Raw genomic sequence first — 21,294 nt, forward strand, 5'->3', positions numbered from 1 at the left:
AGAAAAAAATGGATTTTTCAGTAATTATTTATTCAAGGAGTTAATTCAAACAATGTTATTATTTCTTGAGAAAAAAGAAGGGTTCTATCCTTGGGTAGGGCATTTGTCTGCTTATATATAAAAAAGCAACAATAAAACATCAAAATTTCTTCCTTTACTATGCTGAAATAATATATGTACAGAAAAATGCACCAAAAAAATTTCAGATCATTGATTACTAAAACCACCACCCAGATCAAGAAATAGAATATTACCAACACCACAGAAGCCTCCCATATATTGAATCCCAATAATGTCCCCTCTGTGCCCCCCAAAGTTAACCAATATATTTATTATTTATACTTCTTTATAATTTACCAACCAAAGCATGCTATTGATGGTTTTATAAACTTTATTTTAATGCGCTCATATAGTCCATATTCTTTTGTAACTAATTTTTTAAATAAAATTATATTTGTGATATTTATCCATATTGTATGAAGATGTATTTTGGTTTTCTTTTCACTATAGTGTAGTATTACATTGCATGTATATTTAGTATATGTATAAAAATATCATAATTTACCATTCTACTCCTCATGAATATTGATTGTAGTTATTTGCAAATTTAGGCTTTTATAATAATGTTGCAATAAACATTCTTGCATGTGTCTCTTCTGTACCTGGGCATTTATTTATGTTCTTGGCATATATCTTGGAGTAAATTGCTGAATTGTAGGATTTGCCTTTCCTAACTTTAATAGATACTGCTAAAGTGTATTCCAAAAAGATCGTACCAAATTAACTCCTACCAGCAACACATGAGAGTTTTATTTTTCCACATCCTTCCCAATACTTAGTGTTACCTGTCTTTTGCATGTTTACCATTCCAGAGTCTGTGCAGGTGATATCTTATTCTTTTAATATGCATTTTCGTGATAACTAATGAGAATGAGAAACTTTTCACGCATTTGCTGGGCATATGAATGTCTACAATACACCTGGAATTAGTTTTCATTTATGGCCTAAAATAGGGATCATTTTTCATTTCCTTCCATATAGACATTCTGTTACTTCAACAGCACTTATTGAAAAGGCCATCATTTTTCCACTGCTGTGAAGTGCTACTTGTATCATTAATCATTTTGTACATATGGTTTTGTTCCTAGGATCTCAATTTTTTTCCCACTATTGGTTTAGTTGTCTATGCCTCTATCCTTGCACCTATATTTTAATGTCTTAATTACCATATATATAAATATATATAATTATATATACCATATATATATAATTATATATATATAATTTTTTTTTTTTTTTTGTGGTATGTGGGTTTCTCACTGTTGTGGCCTCTCCCGTTGCGGAACACAGGCTCCAGACACGCAGGATGAGCAACCATGGCTCACGGGCCCAGCCGCTCCGCGGCATGTGGGATCTTCCCGGACCGGAGCACGAACCCGTGTCCCCTGCATCGGCAGGCGGACTCTCAACCACTGCGCCATCAGGGAAGCCCGATTACTGTATATTTTAATACCTTAATGTATGGTAGAGTAAGTCCTCCCACTGTTTTTCTTCTTTGAGTGTGCTTTGGCTGTTGCCAGAATTTGCAAGATTGGCTTGTCAAGTTCCAATGAAAAACAAAACAAAATAACATCTGGTAAGATTTTGAGTGGGATTGCATTGATCTAGGATCAATAATCTAGGCAGTTTAGGGACTATTAAAAGCAAAGCTATAGTGAAGACCTGGCTATTTCCAATTCATCACTCTGAATTCTCTACAAAGTGTTTCATAGTTGCCTGTGTAGAAATCCTGAACATGATGTGCTGAATTTATTCCAAGGTATTTAATCTTTGGTACAGATAGATTATATCTTGTACTTTTTTTTCATTTTCTTTTTTTTTTTTAACATCTTTATTGGAGTATAACTGACTTACAATGGTGTGTTAGTTTCTGCTTTATAACAAAGTGATTCAGCTGTACATATACATATATTCCCATATCTCTTCCCTCTTGTGTCTCCCTCCCTCCCACCCTCACTATCCCACCCCTCTAGGTGGTCACAAAGCACCGAGCTGATCTCCCTGTGCTATGCAGATGCTTTCAACTAGCTATCGGTTTTACATTTGGTAGTGTATATATGTCCATGCCACTCTCTCACTTTGTCCCAGCTTACCTGTCCCCCTACCCATGTCCTCAAGCCCGTTGCCTAGTAGGTCTGAATCTTTATTCCCATCCTTCCCCTAGCTTCTTCATAACCTTTTTTTTTTTCTAGATTCCATATATATGTGTTAGCATACGGTATTTGTTTTTCTCGTTCTGACTTACTTCACTCTGTATGACAGACTCTAGGTCCACCCACATCACTACAAATAATTCAATTTCCTTTCTTTACATGGCTGAGTAATATTCCATTGTATATATGTGCCACATCTTCTTTATCCATTCATCCGATGATGGGCACTTAGGTTGTTTCCATCTCTGGGCTATTGTAAATAGAGCTGCAGTGAACATTTTGGTACATGACTCTTTATGAATTATGGTTTTCTCAGGGTATATGCCCAGTAGTGGGATTGCTGGGTCATATGGTAGTTCTATTTGTAGTTTTTTAAGGAACCTCCATACTGTTCTCCATAGTGGCTGGACCAATTCACATCCCCACCAGCAGGGCAAGAGTGTTCCCTTTTCTCCACACCCTCTCCAGCAATTATTGTTTGTAGATTTTTTGATGATGGCCATTTTGACTGGTGTGAGGTGATATCTCACTGTAGTTTTGATTTGCATTTATCTAATGATTAATGATGTTGGGCATTCTTACATGTGTTTGTTGGAAATCTGTATATCTTCTTTGGAGAAATGTCTACTTAGATCTTCTACCCATTTTTGGATTGGGTTGTTTGTTTTTTTGATATTGAGCTGCATGAGCTGCTGGTAAATTTTGGAGATTAATCCTTTGTCAGTTGCTTTGTTGCAAAATTTTCTCCCATTCTGAGGGTTGTCCTTTCCTCTTGTTTATAGTTTCCATTACTGTGCAAAAGCTTTTAAGTTTCATTTGGTCCCATTTGTTTATTTTTGTTTTTATTTCATTTCTCTAGGAGGTGGGTCAAAAAGGATCTTGCTGTGATTTATGTCATAGAATGTTCTGCCTATGTTTTCCTCTAAGAGTTTTATAGTGCCTGGCCTTACATTAGGTCTTTAACCCGTTTTGATTTTATTTTTGTGTATGGTGTTAAAGAGTGTTCTAATTTCATTCTTTGACATGTAGCTGTCCAGTTTTCCCAGCACCACTTATTGAAGAGGCTCTCTTTTCACCATTTTATACTCTTGCCTCCTTTATCAAAAATAAGGTGACCATATGTGCATGGGTTTAGTCTGGGTTAGCTTGTTCCATTGATCTATATTTCTGTTTTGTGACAGTACAATACTGTCTTGATTACTGTAGCTTTGTAGTATAGTCTGAAGTCAGGGAGGCTGATTCCTCCAGCTCTGTTTTTCTTTCTCAAGATTGCTTTTGCTATTCAGGGTCTTTTGTGTTTCCATACAAATTGTGAAATTTTTTGTTCCAGTTCTCTGAAAAATGCCATTGGTAGTTTGATAAGGATTGCATTGAATCTGTAGATTGCTTTGGGTAGTATAGTCATTTTCACAAAGTTGATTCTTCCAATCCAAAAACAGGCTATATCTCTTCATCTATTTGTATCATCTTTAATTTCTTTCATCAGTGTCTTATAGTTTTCTGCATACAGGTCTTTTGTCTCTTTAGGTAGGTTTATTCCTAGGTATTTTATTCTTTTTGTTGCAATTGGAAATTGGAGTGTTTCCTTAAATTCTCTTTCAGATTTTTCATCATTAGTGTATAGGAATGCAAGAAATTTCTGTGCATTAATTTTGTATCCTGCTACTTTACCAAATTCATTGATTAGCTCTAGTAGTTTTCTGGTAGCACCTTTAGGATTCTCTATGTATAGTATCATGTCATCGGCAAAAAGTGACAGCTTTACTTCTTCTTTTCTGATTTAGATTCCTTTTATTTCTTTTTCTTCTCATTGCTGTGGCTAAAACTTCCAAAACTATGTTGAATAATAGTGGTGAGAGTGGGAAACCTTGTCTTGTTCCAGATCTTAGTGGAAATGGTTTCAGTTTTTCACCATTGAGGATGATGTTGGCTGTGGGTTTGTCATATACGACCTTTATTATGTTGAGGTAAGTTCCCTCTATGCCTACTTTCTGAAGGGTTTTTATCGTAAATGGGCGTTGACTTTCGTCGAAAGCTTTCTCTGCCTCTATTGAGAGGATCATATGGTTTTTAATCCTCAAATTGTTAATATGTTGTATCACACTGATTGACTTGCCTATATTGAAGAATCCTTGCATTCCTGGGATAAACCCCACTTTTTCGTGGTGTATGATCCATTTAATGTGCTGATGGATTCTGTGTGCTAGTATTCTGTTGAGGATTTTTGCATCTATGTTCACCAGTGATATTGGCCTATAGTTTTCTTTTTTGTGTGTGTGTGTGATATCTTTATCTGGTTTTGGTATCAGGGTGATGGTGGCCTCATAGAATGAATTTGGGAGTGTTCCTTCCTCTGCTGTATTTTGGAAGAATTTGAGAAGGATAGGTGTTACCACTTCTCTAAATGATAGAATTCACCTGTGAAGCCATCTGGTCCTGGGCTTCTCTTTGTTGGAAGATTTTTAATCACAGTTTCAGTTGTGATTGGTCTGTTCATATTTTCTATTTCTTCCTGGTTCAGTCTTGGAAGGTTGTGATTTTCAAAGGATTTGTCCATTTCTTCCAGGTTGTCCATTTTATTGGCATAGAGTTGCTTTTAGTAATCTCTCATGATCCTTTGTATTTCTGCAGTGTCAGTTGTTACTTCTCCTTTTTCATTTCTAATTCTATTGATTTGAGTCTTCTCCCTTATTTCTTGATGTGTCTGGCTAATGGTTTATCAATTTTGTTTATCTTCTCAAAGAACAGATTTTAGTTTTATTGATCTTTGCTATTGTTTCCTCATTTCTTTTTCATTTATTTCTGATCTGATCTTTATGATTTCTTTCCTTCTGCTAACTTTGGGTTTTTCTTGTTCTTCTTTCTCTAATTGCTTTAAGAGTAAGGTTAGGTTGTTTATTTGAGATGTTTCTTGTTTCTTAAGGTAGGATTGTATTCCTATAAACATCCCTCTTATAACTGCTTTTGCTGAATCCCATAGGTTTTGGGTCATCGTGTTTTCATTGTCATTTTTTTCAAGGTATTTTTTTTATTTCCTCTTCATTTCTTCAGTGATCTCTTGGTTATTATGTAGTGTATGGTTTAGCCTCCATATGTTTGTATTTCTTACAGATTTTTTCCTGTAATTAATATCTAGTCTCATAGCATTGTGGTCGGAAAAGATACTTGATACAATTTCAATTTTCTTAAATTTACCAAGGCTTGATTTGTGATCCAAGATATGACCTATCCTGGAGAATGTTCCATGAGCACTTGAGAAAAAAGTGTATTCTGGTTTTTTTGGATGGAATGTCCTATAAATATCAATTAAGTCTATATTGTTTAATATATCATTTAAAGCTTGTGTTTCCTTATGTATTTTCATTTTGGATGATCTGTCCATTGGTGAAAGTCACGTGTTAAAGTCCCCTACTATGATTGTGTTACTGTCAATTTCCCCTTTTATGACTGTTAGCATTTGTCTTATGTGTTGAGGTACTCCTATGTTGGGTGCATAAATACTTACAGTAGTTATATCTTCTTCTTGGTTAGTTCCCTTGATCATTATTTAGTGTCATTCTTTGTCTTTGAAATAGTCTTTGTTTTAAAGTCTATTTTGTCTGGTTTGAGAATTGCTACTGCAGGTTTCTTTTGATTTCCATTTGCATGGAATATCTTTTTCATCCCCTCACTTTCAGTCTGTATGTGTCCCTAGGTCTGAAGTGGGTCTCTTGTAGACAGCGTATATATGGGTCTTGTTTTTGTATCCAGTCAGCCAGTCTATGTCTTTTGATTGGAGCATTTAATCCATTTACGTTTAAGGTGTAAAGGTTTTAGTTTCTCCATTGATTCTGAATGAGATCCTTGCTGTGTAGAGTAATCTTGGTTGTAGGTTTTTCCCTTTCATCACTTTAAATATGTCTTGCCACTCCCTTCTGGCTTGCAGAGTTTCTGCTGAAGGACCAGCTGTTAATCCTATGGGGATTCCCTTGTATGTTATTTGTTGTTTTTCCTTTGCTGCTTTTAGTATTTTTTCTTTTTATTTAATTTTAGATAGTTTGAGTAATATGTGTCTTGGCGTGTTTCTTATTGGATTTATCCTGTATGGGATCCTCTGTGCTTTCTGGACTTGATTATCTATTTCCTTTCCCATATTAGGGAAGTTTTCAACTCTAATCCCTTCAAATACTTTCTCAGTTCCTTTCTTTTATTCTTCTTCTTCTGGGACCCTTATACTTTGAATGTTAGTGTGTTTAATGTTGTCCCAGAAGTCTCTGAGATGGTCCTCAGTTCATTTCATTCTTTTTTCTTTATTCTTCTCTTCAGTAGTTATTTCCACTATTTTATCTTCCAGGTCACTTATCCGTTTTTCTGCCTCAGTTATTCTGCTATGGATTCCTTCCAGAGAATTTTAAATTTCATTTATTGTGTTGTTCATGATTGTTTGTTTTCTCTTTAGTTCTTCTAGGTCCTTGTTAAACGTTTCTTGTTTTCTTCCATTCTATTTCCAAGATTTTGGTTCATCTTTCCTCTCATTATTCTGAATTCTTTTTCAGGTAGACTGCCTATTTCCTCTTCATTTGTTTGGTCCGGTGGATTTTTATCTTGCTCCTTCATCTGCTGTGTGTTTCTCTGTCTTCTCATTTTTCTTAACTTACTGTGTTTGAGGTCTCCTTTTCAAAGGCTGCAGGTTTGTAGCTCCCATTGTTTCTGGTGTCTGCCCCCAGTGGCTAAGGTTATTTCAGTTAGTGGTGTAGGCTTCCTGGTGGAGGGGACCAGTGCCTGTGTTCTGGTGGATGAGGCTGGATCTTGTCTTTCTGGTGAACAGGTCCATGTTTGGTGGTGTGTTTTGGGGTGTCTGTGACCTTATTATTATTTTAGGCAGCCTCTCTGCTAATGGGTGGTTTGTGTTCTTGTCTTGCTAGTTGTTTGGCATAGGGTGTCCAGCACTGTAGCTTACTGGTCGTTGAGTGGAGCTGGGTCTTCACCTTGAGATGGAGGTCTCTGGGAGATTTTCGGGGTTTGATATTACATGGAGTTGGGAGGTCTCTCGTGGACCAATGTCCTGAACTCAGCTCTCCCACCTCAGAGGCACAGGCCTGACAACCGGTTGGAGCACCAAGACTCTGTAATCCACATGGCTTGGAAGAAAAGTGAGAAAAAAAGAAAAATTTATTAATATAAAAAATAATTATTAAATATAATTTAAAAAGTAATTAAAAATAGTAAGAAAGAAAGAGGAAGCAACCAAACCAAGAAACAAATCCACCAATGATAACAAGTACTAAGAACTATACTAAAAAAAACCACCAAAAACAGACAGACAGAACCCTAGGATAAATGGTAAAAGCAAAGCTATAGAGACAAAATCACATACAGAAGCAAACACATACTCACAAAAAGAGAAAAAGGAAAAAGAAATTATATATTGTTGCTCCCAAAGTCCACCTCCTCAATTTGGGATGACTCGTTGTCTATTCAGGTATTCCATAGATGCAGGGTACATCAAGTTGATTGTGGAGCTTTAATCCGCTGCTTCTGAGGATGCTGGGAGAAATTTCCCTTTCTCTTCTTTGTTCGCTCAGATCCTGGGGTTCAGCTTTGGATTTGGCCCCACCTTTGCATGTAGGTTGCCTGAGGGCATCTGTTCTTCGCTCAGACAGGACGGGGTTAAAGGAGCAGCTGATTAGGGGGCTCTGGCTCACTCAGGCCAAGTGGGGAGGGAGGGGTATGGAGTGCGGGGTGAGCCTGCAGTGGCAGAGGCCGGCGTGACGTTGCACCAGCCTGAGGTGCGCTGTGTGTTCTCCCAGGGAATTTGTCCCTGGATCCCGGGACCCTGGCAGTGGCGGGCTGCACAGGCTCCCCGGAAGCGGGGTATGGATAGTGACCTGTGCTCACACACAGGCTTCTTGGTGGCTTCAGCAGCAGCCTTAGCATCTCATGTCCATCTCTGGTGTCTGTGCTGATAGCCGTGGCTCGTGCCCATCTCTGGAGCTCATTTAGGCGGCGCTCTTAATCCTGTCTCCTCACGCACCACGAAACAAATAGGCAAGAAAATGTTTCTTGCCTCTTTGGCAGCTCCAGACATTTTCCCAGACTCCCTGCCAGCTAGCTGTGGCCCACTAGCCCCCTTAAGGCTGTGTTCACGCCACCAACCCCAGTCCTCTCCCTGCGATCCGACCGAAGCCTGAGCCTCAGCCCCCAGCCCCCACCCACCCCAGTGGGTGAGCATACAATCCTCTCGGGCCGGTGAGTGCTGGTCGTCACCGATCCTCTGTGCGGGAATCTTTCCACTTTGCCCTCCGCACCCCTGTGGCTGCGCTCTCCTCTGTGGCTCCGAAGCTTCCCCCCTCCCCCACCTGCAGTCTCCGCCCACGAAGGGACTTCCTAGTGTGTGGAAACCTTTACTCCTTCACATCTCCCTCCCACTGGTGTGGGTCCTGTCCCTATTCTTTTGTGTCTCTTTATTCTTTTTTCTTTTGCCCTACCCAGGTACGTGGGGGGTTTCTTGCCTTTTGGAAGGTGTGAGGTCTTCTTCCAGCATTCAGTAGGTGTTCTGTAGGAGTTGTTCCACATGTAGATGTATTTCTGATGTATTTGTGGGGAGGAAGGTGATTTCCATGTCTTACTCTTCTGCCATTTTGAAGCTCCTCATTTTCTGTTTGTTGCTATAATCTAGAAATCCAATTTCTAAATGTCATTTACTTTAGCAAATGTGATAAACTCGTTCATTATTAGCTGTATTAAATCCTATTTCTTATCCCAGCAAGGCTATCAAAGTGGGGAGGACTCTCCTCCCTGATGCCCTGGAAGATGTCCCAAATCCTGGGCTCATTTCTCTGGGCTCAGTCCTCATCCAGGTCTTGGCCTTCACTGTCCTATCAACTCCTTCAAGTAAACATTTCTTTTTATAAGTGTTTGCAGCTTTCCTATTTGCCCTCATAGGATGGTTGGTTTGTAATGTAATCCTCCTTTACTAAAAGTAATCTCAAAGTTGCTTTATTTTACAAAATATAATTCAAATGTAAATGCAGACAGATTCTTCCTATTAAACTGCTCTCAGAGTTAAATTTTTGCTTAGATCTAAAAAAATTATTAAAATTGGAGATAGGAGGAAAAAATGAAGAATGTTGTTAAAACATTCTGCTTTAATTATTTTCTATAATACTTGCAATCTGTTAGAAGCAAAAACTCATTACACAAAAGAAAATAAATTTTCCTATGTTGTGATATAGGTGTTATTTCAATTCATAAAAACTACCGTGTTAAAGAAAACAATAAACATAAATTAATGAGTAATTATTTGTTTTACATAAACTGCTGTTCATATATTTGGCTGTAGGTGCCAATGATTCAATAGCTATGTTTTTGGTTTTGTTTTGGGTTTGTTAGTTTACCACCTTAAGAGGCATGAAATTTGGTCTGATTTTTATTTCTTAAAGATATTCAGTTTTATTCCTCATAGTTATCTCAAATGACACATTGCTATTATGTTAACAGCAGAATAGGCCAATAATATGTGTAAACATGCTCAAGGAATTAGAAGGAATCCTACTATATTTATTTTCCTTCATGGCTTGGGTCATTTAATTCAGATTTTCAACACCAAAAGGTCAATTCAATTTATGTGATTATTTCTGGGAAAGATAGTAATTACATAAGCCAGATATTACTTGAGAAATTTTATAGAAAATATATATTACTAGCTTTATCTAGATACATCTGGAAATGTTGAAGCATAGTTGGTCTCTCTAGGTAAAGTAAGAAGAATAAATAAATAAAATTTAAAAATTTCAAAAATAATTTTTTGCCATGCCCTACTACTGTAGAATGTGCCAAAGCTCTAAAGTTAACTTATTAAAGAGTTAGAATACGAAGATTACTGACAAATATGGGTTTAGTGGGCCTTTAAGACCAAAGAAATTGTAATAAATTGTTTTATGCTAAAGGAGTTGAAGAAATAAATGAAAATAAGCTGTGTAAGGAATCAATGAAATGAAAAGCATCAATAACTGGGAGAAAGTAAAGGTATACAAAGACTGGGAGCCCTGATGAGCCTGAAGAGTGGCTGTAGTGGAGGAGAATGAATAAGATACCTGAATCAGAGGGAGTTATAGGCAGATAATGGGATAGTGAATTGGTTTTACAGAAGTGGGGCAGTTATGGATGATGACCAGGGCCAAGACAGGACAGAGAGTACATGTGGAGTGGAGGAGATACTCCTGGAGTTCAGGATCTCAAAGAAATGAGAGACCATTGTGTGGACTTATCCACATGGAAAAAAAAAATAACCCAGGATCATGGCACGGATTGAGGGAGAAAGAAAGCTTCTGAGCCAAATGCCAAAGTCTTTGATAAATGAATGAGGATAACAAAAACAAAATATCTAAAATCTAGGAAAGAAACAATCTCAAATGGAGTACTACTTGAGGGAAATGCTATCTGATCAAAACTACTTTCTTCAACAGTGAGATAGTAAAAAAGATGTTTAATTTAACCACCTATTGAAAATCAACAAAAGCTACAAACGCTGCCTGTGTACCAAAGCAACCAGGTCAATTGCACCAGGACACCTCCCTTGTCAGCAATAACCCAAGAAAACACATTTGATGTCATTTCACACATGCGCTAAATTAAATTTTCAAATGTATATTAGAGTCAGAGATATATGAGCAGTAGTGTTATCTAGGGAAACCAGCTCTTGTCCAGATGGGCCCTCAAAGGGCAGAATTGCCTTGGCAACATCGTCATTCTTTCAGAGATATTTATTAAGTACCCACCACATGCCTGCCACTGGGCTGGGCGTTGGAGATCGACCTGTGTTTACACCCCAGCAGTGTGTTTGGGGTAGTTCTTATCTTTGCTTTTCTGGAAGTCAATATTCCTAGTCCTTAAGTTCTCTCAATTGGATATACCAAATTAGCATGTAGTAATGACAAGGATGGTTAATGAACATACTAATGACAAGCAAAAAGAAGTGGAAGTATTAAAGAGCCTTTCATCTAATCATAGAGGAAAGGGCCATAGTCATCAAGCTATGGTCCATGAGCCAGCCTGCCACCTGATTTTATATAGCCAGCAAGCTAAATGTATTAGCCTTCTGAGAACAGTCGCTTGATTTTGCTTCTTGGCTGGCAAAGCCTAAAATATTTACTATTTGGACTTTTATAGAAAAATTTTATCTAACCCCAATTTAAGCAAGACCCGATGAAGTATCTCTGTTCCATATTACCTGGTTTTAGTCTTCTGAACTTGAAAAAGATTGTATCCGTAGTGCCAACAAATTCTGAGTTTGGTGCTTTCCTTAACCAGTGTGCTAGAAACTTTGTTTTCTTTTTGCTACCTAGTTATTCTTCAGCTATAATGTTCACTGTCAAATAGCTCTGTTCAGCAATCTAGTCTTGATTAGGTTTCCAGGCCATTTCACTCTGATTTTTTGACCTGATAAATATCCTTTTATTTCTGAGGGTATCTGTAGATACTGCCTCTCATGGACTATGCATACTGTAGTCTAACTTAGGGATTGACAAACATTTTGTGTAAAGAACTAAATAGTAAAATTTTTGGCTTTGCAGGCCTGATAGTCTCTGTCAAAACCACAAAACTCTGCCACGGTCATGTGAAAGCAGAGATAGAAAATTTGAAAATGAATGGGGTAGGGGTGTTCCAATAAAACTGTATTTACAAAAACAGGTGAGCTGATTTTGGCCTCTGGACCACAGTTTGTCAAACTCTAGTCCAACTTGTTCTTAGATGTTCCAACTCAAGTTTTATAAATATCTATGCAGAAGTTTCATTTTCTTTTATATCCACTTTACAAGTGAGGAAAATGGCACTGTCTCTCTTACAGCAGAATAAACTCCGTATTTGAATAAACCAATCAAGCAACTAATAATATCTGAGGGGAGAAAAGTAAACCATCATTAGTCATAAATTGAACCCCAAAACTGAGTTTGGAGTTTGAATTTTTCCAGGGATTACAATGCCTTACATTTGATCCCTAATGCTGGTGAATGTCAAATCACAGCTGTTGGACCTTTAATGTAACAGTCTTGAAAGGACAGCTTTGGCTTTGCTTGAGACAGTTCATGTTTTCATGAGATTTTTAGCTTACTGTCTTTGGGTATTGCTCCACCTTTCATATCTGAAGATTCTTCTACCTGGAAATCAGGGCTGGTCAGAATGGCCCTGAGTATTGTTCCTTTTTGGTATCAATTATAAATGTTTAAACAAATGGGTCACAAACTGAAATGAGGTCAATTAAATCTTCTGAGGCATGCTCCATTCTGATGGATGAAATGAAATGAAAACCATTTCAGAACTTACTTTCAGCAGAATAATGAATTCGGCATCTCCAGTCATTAAAGTTGAAATTATAATAGATAGCATTCTGCCCCACTGTTCATGAGATTTAACTCTTCAAAGGTCATAATAGATACACCCTATTAAATAATGCAGGCCAGACAAAACTGACTTAATAAAACTGAAATGTCACTTTGGGTTTGAACTGATTTTCCTTCTTAAAGACCTTTTAGGCTTGCAAATCAGAACTGCCTTGTATTCACATGTCTGAAGGAGCTTGACTTTCCCAGGGTTAGTTTAAAATATGCAGATCGATAGGAAAGGTTGGTGTTGGGTCAGTATCGAATAGCCTTCTCTCAGGGGCTTGAATTATTCATGAGCATCCATGTGTTTTGTGTTTCTTGCTTAACACTGTGGGCATTGGGGGCAGGAGAAGAATGTAGTCAGATGCAAACATAGATTCCTTCTTGGACAGAGTTAGCAGTTCGAGGAGGCTGGGGGTGGATGTAATTTTACAGGGCTTTGAATCAATAAACTCTGAAATGAAAGAACTGTCCGACAGCTGAGGATACCCAAGTTTTATGTTATCTACAGTTCATTTTTGCCAAGCTGTGTACTCTTTAAACAAAAGTAAGAAGACGTAAAGCCAACTGCCTATCTTCTGATTGTGAATATAACTGTCTTTGGCTGCCTCCTATACTGACTTTGAGGGGGGGTAGCCCCTGTAGACACGTAAGTGTACAACTGGAGTATGGAAATAAGACTCAAGAAGGGAATAAAGCCAATATTTTATAATACTGTAAATGGAATATAATCTTAAAAAATTCTGAATCACTATGTTGTGCGGCTGAAACATATAATATTGTAAATCAACTCTACCTCAGTTAAAAAAAAAGAAAGAAAAGAAGAGAAAAAGAAGACTCAATAGCTAGGTTCCACTCTGCCTTCCTTTCCACTGAGTGCGCCATCTACCATTTCTGAGCTGCAGAATGCACTTCTATAAAATAAAGCACTTTAGGCCTCTTCAGTGATTTTCAAATTTTGGGGGGGATGCAGAGCACACTCTTGGAACAGAATATTCCCTACAAGTCATATGCACAGAATAGACACAGGACTGAGGTAGGAGTAAGGGATGCAAGGAAGGAGACGCTGAGTCTCTCTTTTTCCTAACTTGGTAGAATTGGTCTCAGTATTCTCCCTGACCCCATGCCCCTAAATATCAAGCTGAGGAAGTCAGGAGAAAGAAAGAGCTAGCTCTTCCTCCATTTTCCCTGTTGGCCCCCTTAACTGCCCTTCATCCTTCCTCCCATGGTTCACAAACTTTAGGTCTTAAAAAATTCCTTAGCTGAAATATTGTGTGTGGTTTTGTCTACAAAGGAGACCCAGAATGAGCCACATTGAAAATCATGATTTTCAGGGCCTACTTCCTGACTTTAGAGAGGAATCCTGTGTATGGACAACTAGTTTTGAGAGCATTTAAAGAAGAACAGAATGAAGAATGGTAAAAAAATAAATAGAAAAAAAGACTGTTGGATTAATGCTATAGTATTAGATCTGGAGGGCTAGATAGAGCTAAAATAATGTCTTAATTTGGAAGAATAAATGGCCACATCGGGTTACACCAACATCTGCGAGCCTGAAGCAAAGTTTCTCTGCCCGTATTTCCCTTACCACATTAATGCCTGTAAGGAACCAGCTGGGGCCCCTATGGATAATGATCACCTTATTACTGTATAGATGTTCATTCTAGTGTCAAAAATAAGTTGTCCTTTGTCATCAGCGTGTCTTGATTTCGTTCTCAGCCCTGGACAATAAGACAGTTATATAATTTTTTTCTGACAGAAAGAAAATACGCCACATTTTACAAGAATGCAAACTTCATCTAGAGAAGTGGTCCAAGAAAAATATCCAAGGAAAACCCTGCCTTGGCCTCAAAAATCTGTGACCTTAATGTTAAATGCAAAAAAAAAAAAAAAAAGGTGATCTTAAAACCAAAAAAAGAAATGTCTAAAGTTCAATTCATTTTTTTCTTGCTGTTAATTAAGGCTATGAGGACAGTGACCTTAAAAGTGTAACATTCCTTGTAAATTGATGCAGCCACTATGGAGAACAGTGTGGAGGTTCCTTAAAAAACTAAAAAAAGAACTACCATATGACCCAGCAATCCTTCTACTGGGCATATACCCTGACAAAGCCATAACTCAAAAAGAGTCATGTACCACAATGTTCATTGCAGCTCTATTTACAATAGCCAGGACATGGAAGCACCTAAGGGTCCATTGACAGAGGAATGGATAAAGAAGATGGGGCACATATATACAATGGAATATTACTCAGCCATGAAAAGAAACAAAATTGAGTTATTTGTAGTGAGGTGGATGGACTTAGAGTCTGTCATACAGAGTTAAGTAAGTCCGAAAGAGAAAAACAAATACCATATGCTGACACATATATATGGAATCTAAAAAAAAGATGGTTCTGAAGAACCTAGGTCCAGGACAGGAATAAAGATGCAGAAGTAGAGAATGAACTTGAGGACACGGGGAGGGGGAAGGGTAAGCTGGGACAAAGTGAGAGAGTGGCATGGACTTATAAATACTACCAAATGTAAAATAGATAGCTAGTGGGAAGCAGCCGCATAGCACAGGGAGATCAGCTCAGTGCTTTGTGACCACCTTCAGGGGTGGGATAGGGAGGGTGGGAGGGAGATGCAAGAGGGAGGAGATACAGGGATATAGGTATATGTATAGCTGATTCATTTTGTTATACAGCAGAAACTAACACACCATTGTAAAACAATTATACTCCAATAAAGATGTTAAAAAAAAGTAACAATTTTTTAGGCAGTGGAAGGAATAATGACTGGCCCTTAAGACTGCCACTGAATGGACAAAATATGCATTGATTATGCATGCAGTTACCCAATTTTGTTATTTTACAAAATTGAATTTTTTCCTGCTGAAGTCCAATGCTGAGCAGTTAAATGCAGACTGTACCTAATTTTGTCAGAGTAAATAGCAGAGGTTATGGAAAGTGTTGTGATTCCACAGTCATTAATATTCCACTGGTGCTGGAAGAGACTAGCAAGAGAAGAACACAGCAGGTTAGGTTTATATGAATCTATTCAAACCCCACATAATGAATGTGGAGAAGAGTGATTTGAATGTCTAATTTCAGTCACTCAGCAGAAAGAAAAAAATCTCATGCTTACTCTCAGGGCTTTGAAAGAGCTGTTTATTTTGTAATTTTTCACTCACTATTATAATCAGACCTTCTGTAATAAATTATTAATAATTTTCAAGCTAAATGAACTCTTATTTTTCTCTAGAAAATTTCTAAATTTCTTATGCTGTCACAAGATTTTGTATTTTGTAGCTCTTTCCACTACAAGGATTCAGAGCAGTCACAAGACAGGGAAATTCAGTTATGCTGGCATTTTAATGCTTTCATACACTCACACCTACTGGGACCCACATCTGTCCCTCCTGAATTCAATAGACAGATGTGGTTATTTTCACTTTCTAGTGGAGATGGCTAAAGTGCCTAGCCACTTATGTCACACTTCTACCAAATGTTTTAGGCAAAGGTAATCAAAAGGAGTTAAACACTATAATTATGAGATGAAAGAAAGTTCCCAATTCAAAGATGAAAGAGCAATCTCTATCTGGAACTCTCAATAGTGGGGTCAGGGAATCAAACAATAAATTGTGGATAAAGAGATGGGCAGAAAATATCAAATTTAATAAAGAACTCTGGTGGAGAGGAAGATGGAATGTTATAGGATCGAAAAGCCCTGGGGAGGAAATTACAACTATGTGAAGATCCTTTAGCTCTCTCCTGCAATGTCAGGAGATGTCTTTCCAAGAATATGATGAATATAAGGAAACTAAAACAGACTTATCAGTAATTTACCCAAGACTCTCTGTAGGAACTCAACAACTGTCATCATTTTCTACTAAGTCAAACTGTAACACTACCCTGGAATGTGAATACAAGACAGTAAGAAAAATAGGGATATAAGTGACAGAGTTTTCTTTCAAAGCAAGTGTCACTTATTTTTTATGTTTCCAAAACTACCATCTTGACATTACAAATAAATAAAAATAAAAACTTCTCCTATATCTATAGGACTGTACTAACAACTAAAAGCTTCTTGTGTGATGGAAATAGTAATACTAAAATATAAAAATAATTTTAAAAGAGCTGAGGGAGAAGGAGGAAAATTACCTGGAGTTTCCTGTAAGTCCATCCACCTGAGAATACATATAGGAATTGGTTTCCAGTCCATACTTCACTGGTTCTTGCTTCTTCCTGCTCATCCAAGGAAACCTATTCCCTGTAAAGCCTCCACTTGGCCACCAAGGGTTTCTAGGCATCCCTAGAGGATGTCTCCCATGTGCTTATAAACATGCCCATCAGCATCCATGGAACATCATTGCCAAATCCCTGGGGAACTTATATCTCTGCAAAGTACCACAGCTGCTGTCATCCACTGGACAGTACCATTGGTTGGGTCTGCTACACTTGCCAGACACTGCCACTGCTATGAGCTTTGGACACTAGTGCTAAGAAATTTCTGCCATCTTCCATCACATGTTTCAGAATTCCATTGGAGGCAGCTGCCACTTCCATCCCCTCCCACCTAGCATCTCCCCAGTACATCAGACCTCCATGGTGCCCAAGCTGTGTAGTGGTCTAGAGGAAAACCTTTATTTTTTCTCTTCTTACTCTGATACAACAGTATTGGCTTGCCCTGACATATATTTTTGATGGAATAGCATTGTCAGTTTTTATTTTAAACTTCTTTCACCTTAGGACAAAGACAAGAGTCCTTCCTTGGTGGCTGAGTTGGACTCTAACTCAAGTGTTATTCATCACTCATCCCTGACATCGCTCTGCTTCTCCCCTCCAGCTGTAAGGCTGTGCCTGACCTTTACTTTCCTTGAAATAAGTACTTAACTATGAGACTCTCATAGAAGCAGATTCCTGGTAGAACTGCCCCACAAGCCCATCAGACCTGCCCAGCCTGACTCTCAGGTGTAGAGATAATATAGACCCTATACCCCAAACTAACTAGAGAAATCTTTGTCTACCATGTTTATCTTTAAAATATGTTTACATTATTTTCTCTTAATCCTGTTCTATTGAAACATGACACAGAGTTGCAACCACTGGAACACTCTTCTTCTAGAGACTTAGCCTCTTAGAATGTTTTGGGCCACCTGAACAAACAGAATCCAGTGCCAGAGCAAGAACTGTTCAGCAATCTTGGACTTTTAAAACGCAATTCATAGTTACTTGTTAAGTCATCAGCCTTCGATAATTAAGGATATTTCTCTTTTTTCTGCAGGATAAGGCCAGTAAAATCCTCATCCAATTCAGCCATGAGATGGTCAACAACACAGGGAGAGAAACTCTGAGTTCCCAAGCGGTATAGCTGTTGCCCTGTCATCACATATGTCACATTGTATTGTAATTTCTTCTTGATTCATCTCTGTTCCCCATCAGCTCAAGGCTCACATCTACCTTGTTCTCAAGCACCTAGCTCAATACCTGGCATATAAGATTTTCGTAGTAAATATTTCTGAATGAATGACTTCAACATATTCCAATACCTTATATAAGTAACTATAATTCCCCAATGAGATATACTTTCAGACTTTGAGAACATGGAGATTAATTATCATGCTTTCAATATTTCATATAAAGTCTGAAAAATAAAATGCATGAGTTTGGCCATAATCAGAGTGTCCCTCACCAGAAAGGTGGTTTCTGAGTGTTTTATGCTAAGACTAGGGTGTTCCTCAATTCTCAATCTACAAAGTCAAGGTGCTAATCTAATCATGGTGCTCTTTCAGGGGAAAAATGACTCATTAGAATGAAGCTATAAACTTCATCAAGGAGGAAATGTCCTTTGCAAATTATAGGATGTCCTTCGGGTATCCTTTTAGGTAGATGCCTTATCCATAATGTGAGTCAGGTTCTGGTGTCTACTTGACTCTGTGTAGCTTCTCTAGAGTATGGAGGACATCTATCAAGGTGCCATTCCACCATGATGCCCAGGAGCGGTGGTCAGCCCCTCCTTATATCTTCATGGCTTGAAAAATTTTTAGTGATGTCTTGTGTTTTTCTTTTCCTTGAGTGTGTGACCTCAGGCTGTGTGCATTTCTAAGGCCTCAATTTCCTCACTGAAGAGTAGCAGTTACACTAAAAATTCTCCCTCTTATAACTTAAATTTGTGACACTGCATTAAATCTGTCCTCTGAAACTCTCTTCCTCGGCTAGATTAGTCAAATCTGACACTATAATTCTATGATTTCATCCAATGTTGAAAGGAAAGTCTTATCTAGGCTGTCCCTGCCAATGTCTCCCCCATATCCATTGAACCTACCATTTTCTTAGTCTGGATGTGATTTTTGGCATCTAGAAGTCCAGGAGTGTCAGGGAACTGACATCCCACGGGAGCACCCAAAACCAATGACTCAAGAATTAGTGTATAAATTTCCCAGCCTGCTTGCCCCTCAGCTGGGTTAATTTCATGCCTTGTATTCTGTACCATTTCCCAGACTTTGTTTTCAGGATCAAATACTAATCCCCCATGGTGGCAGCTGGCTTAATAGGGCACACTCTATTTCCTGCCTTCCCTTCCCTGTGTAACTCCCTCCACTCTCTGCACAGCCCAGATAAATTATCTGTACTTAAATCCTATCTCAGGTTCTGCTTGTGGGGGAATCTGAATTAAGACACACATATTAAACTAAATTGAAAGTATTGTTTCAGGTATTTGAGTCTCTTTATATTTTCTCCCTTCTTTTGACCTCCAGAGAATAGATGGATGAAGTATCAATACCCTGGGATGTGCCTGCATGAATTGGATATTATTACTTAGCTGCCTTCCCTGCAGAGTAAACAGCTCAATATGCCAGTGTGTAGAACTCCATAACCCTGTGGTTACCTTTATGCACCCAGCAAAGTGTTCTGTATGTGTTCACATCATAGTGTGCTGTGCAACTCAAGAAGCCCTGGAAGAGCCAGGGTTTGTGATTAACACAGCAAAAGCAAACTTAGAGTTCCCAGGAAACTGGGAAGAAATACAGGGCAAAGAGAGATGTCCAGAAATAAAAGATGATGAAAGAAAGCATCATTTAATTTTGTGAAAATAATAATTTCAGGACTCTGAGTCATAATTGATTTATAAATTTATGCTTATATAATTTACATATTTAGTCAAGATGGTATAGATCTGTTTTATCCAACAACAACCTATGGAATTTGAGCACTTGAAATATAGTTGGTTCAAATTGATATGAGCTACAGCTAAATACACATCTGCTTTCAGACTCAGCCTGAAAAAAAGAATGTAAGGTATCTCATTAGTGATTTTTTACATTAATGACATGTTTAATTTATAATATTTTGGATATGTGAGGTTGAATAACATACATTATTAATTTCACCTATTTACCTTTACTCTTTAATATATGGCTGCTAAATAATTTATAATTACCTATCTGGCTCAAGTTATATTACTATTATACCATACTAAGCCAAATCATGCTGTGATAACAGATAAACTGAATTTTCAGTAGTAAATAATGCAAGAATGGTCAATTTCTTTTTTTTATATCTTTATTGGAGTATAATTGCTTTAAAATGTTGTGTTAGTTTCTGCTATACAACAAAGTGAATCAGCTATAAGTATACATATATCCCTATATCCCTTCCCTCTTGAGACTCCCTCCCACTCTCCCTATCCCACCCCTCTAGGTCATCACAAAGCATCAAGCTGATCTCCCTGTGCTGTGCAGCAGCTTCCCACTAGCCATCCATTTTACATATGTCAGTGCTACTCTCTCACTTCGTCCCAGGTTCCCCTTCCCTCAATGTCCTCAAGTCCATTCTCTATGTCTGCGTCTTTATTCCTGCCCTTCCACTAGGTTCATCAGTACAGTTTTTTTTAGATTCCATATATGTGCGTTAGCGTACAATATTTGTTTTTCTCTTTCTGACTTACTTCACTCTGTATGACAGACTCTAGGTCCATCCACCTCAACACAAATAACTCAATTTCGTTCCTTTTTATGGCTGAGCAACGTTCCATTGTATATATGTACCACATCTTCTTTATCCATTCATCTGTCGATGGACACCTAGGTTGCTTCCATGTTCTGGCTACTGTAAATAGAGCAGGAAAGAACATTCTGGTACATGCATCTTTTTGAATTATGGTTTTCTCTGGATATATGCCCAGGAGTGGTATTGCTGGATCATATGGTAGCACTATTTTCAGTTTTCTAAGGAATCTCCATAGTGGCTGTATCAATTTACATTCCCACCAACAGTGCAAGAGCATTCCCTTTTCTCCACACCTTCTCCAGCATTTATTGTTTGTAGATTTTTTGATGATGCCCATTCTGACTAGTGTGAGGTGGATACATCCTTGTGCTTTTGATTTGCATTTCTCTAATGATTTGTGATTTTCAGCATATTTTCATGTATTTGTTAAGCATCTGTATGTCATCTTGGTGAAATGCCTATTTAGGTCTTCTGTCCATTTTTGGATGGGGTTGTTTGTTTTCTTGATATTGAGCTGCATGAACTGTTTGTATATTTGGGGGATTAATCCTTTGTCAGTTGCTTCATTTGCAAATATTTTCTCCCATTCTGAGGTTTGTCTTTTCGTCTTGTTTATGGTTTCCTTTGCTGTGCAAAATGTTTTAAGTTTCATTAGGTCCCTTTGCTGTGCGAAAGTTTTTAAGTTTCATTAGGTCCCATTTGTTTATTTCTGATTTCATTTTCA

This window comes from Leucopleurus acutus (assembly GCF_964270905.1).
Source record: "Leucopleurus acutus genome assembly, chromosome: 1".
NCBI lineage: Eukaryota > Metazoa > Chordata > Mammalia > Artiodactyla > Delphinidae > Leucopleurus > Leucopleurus acutus.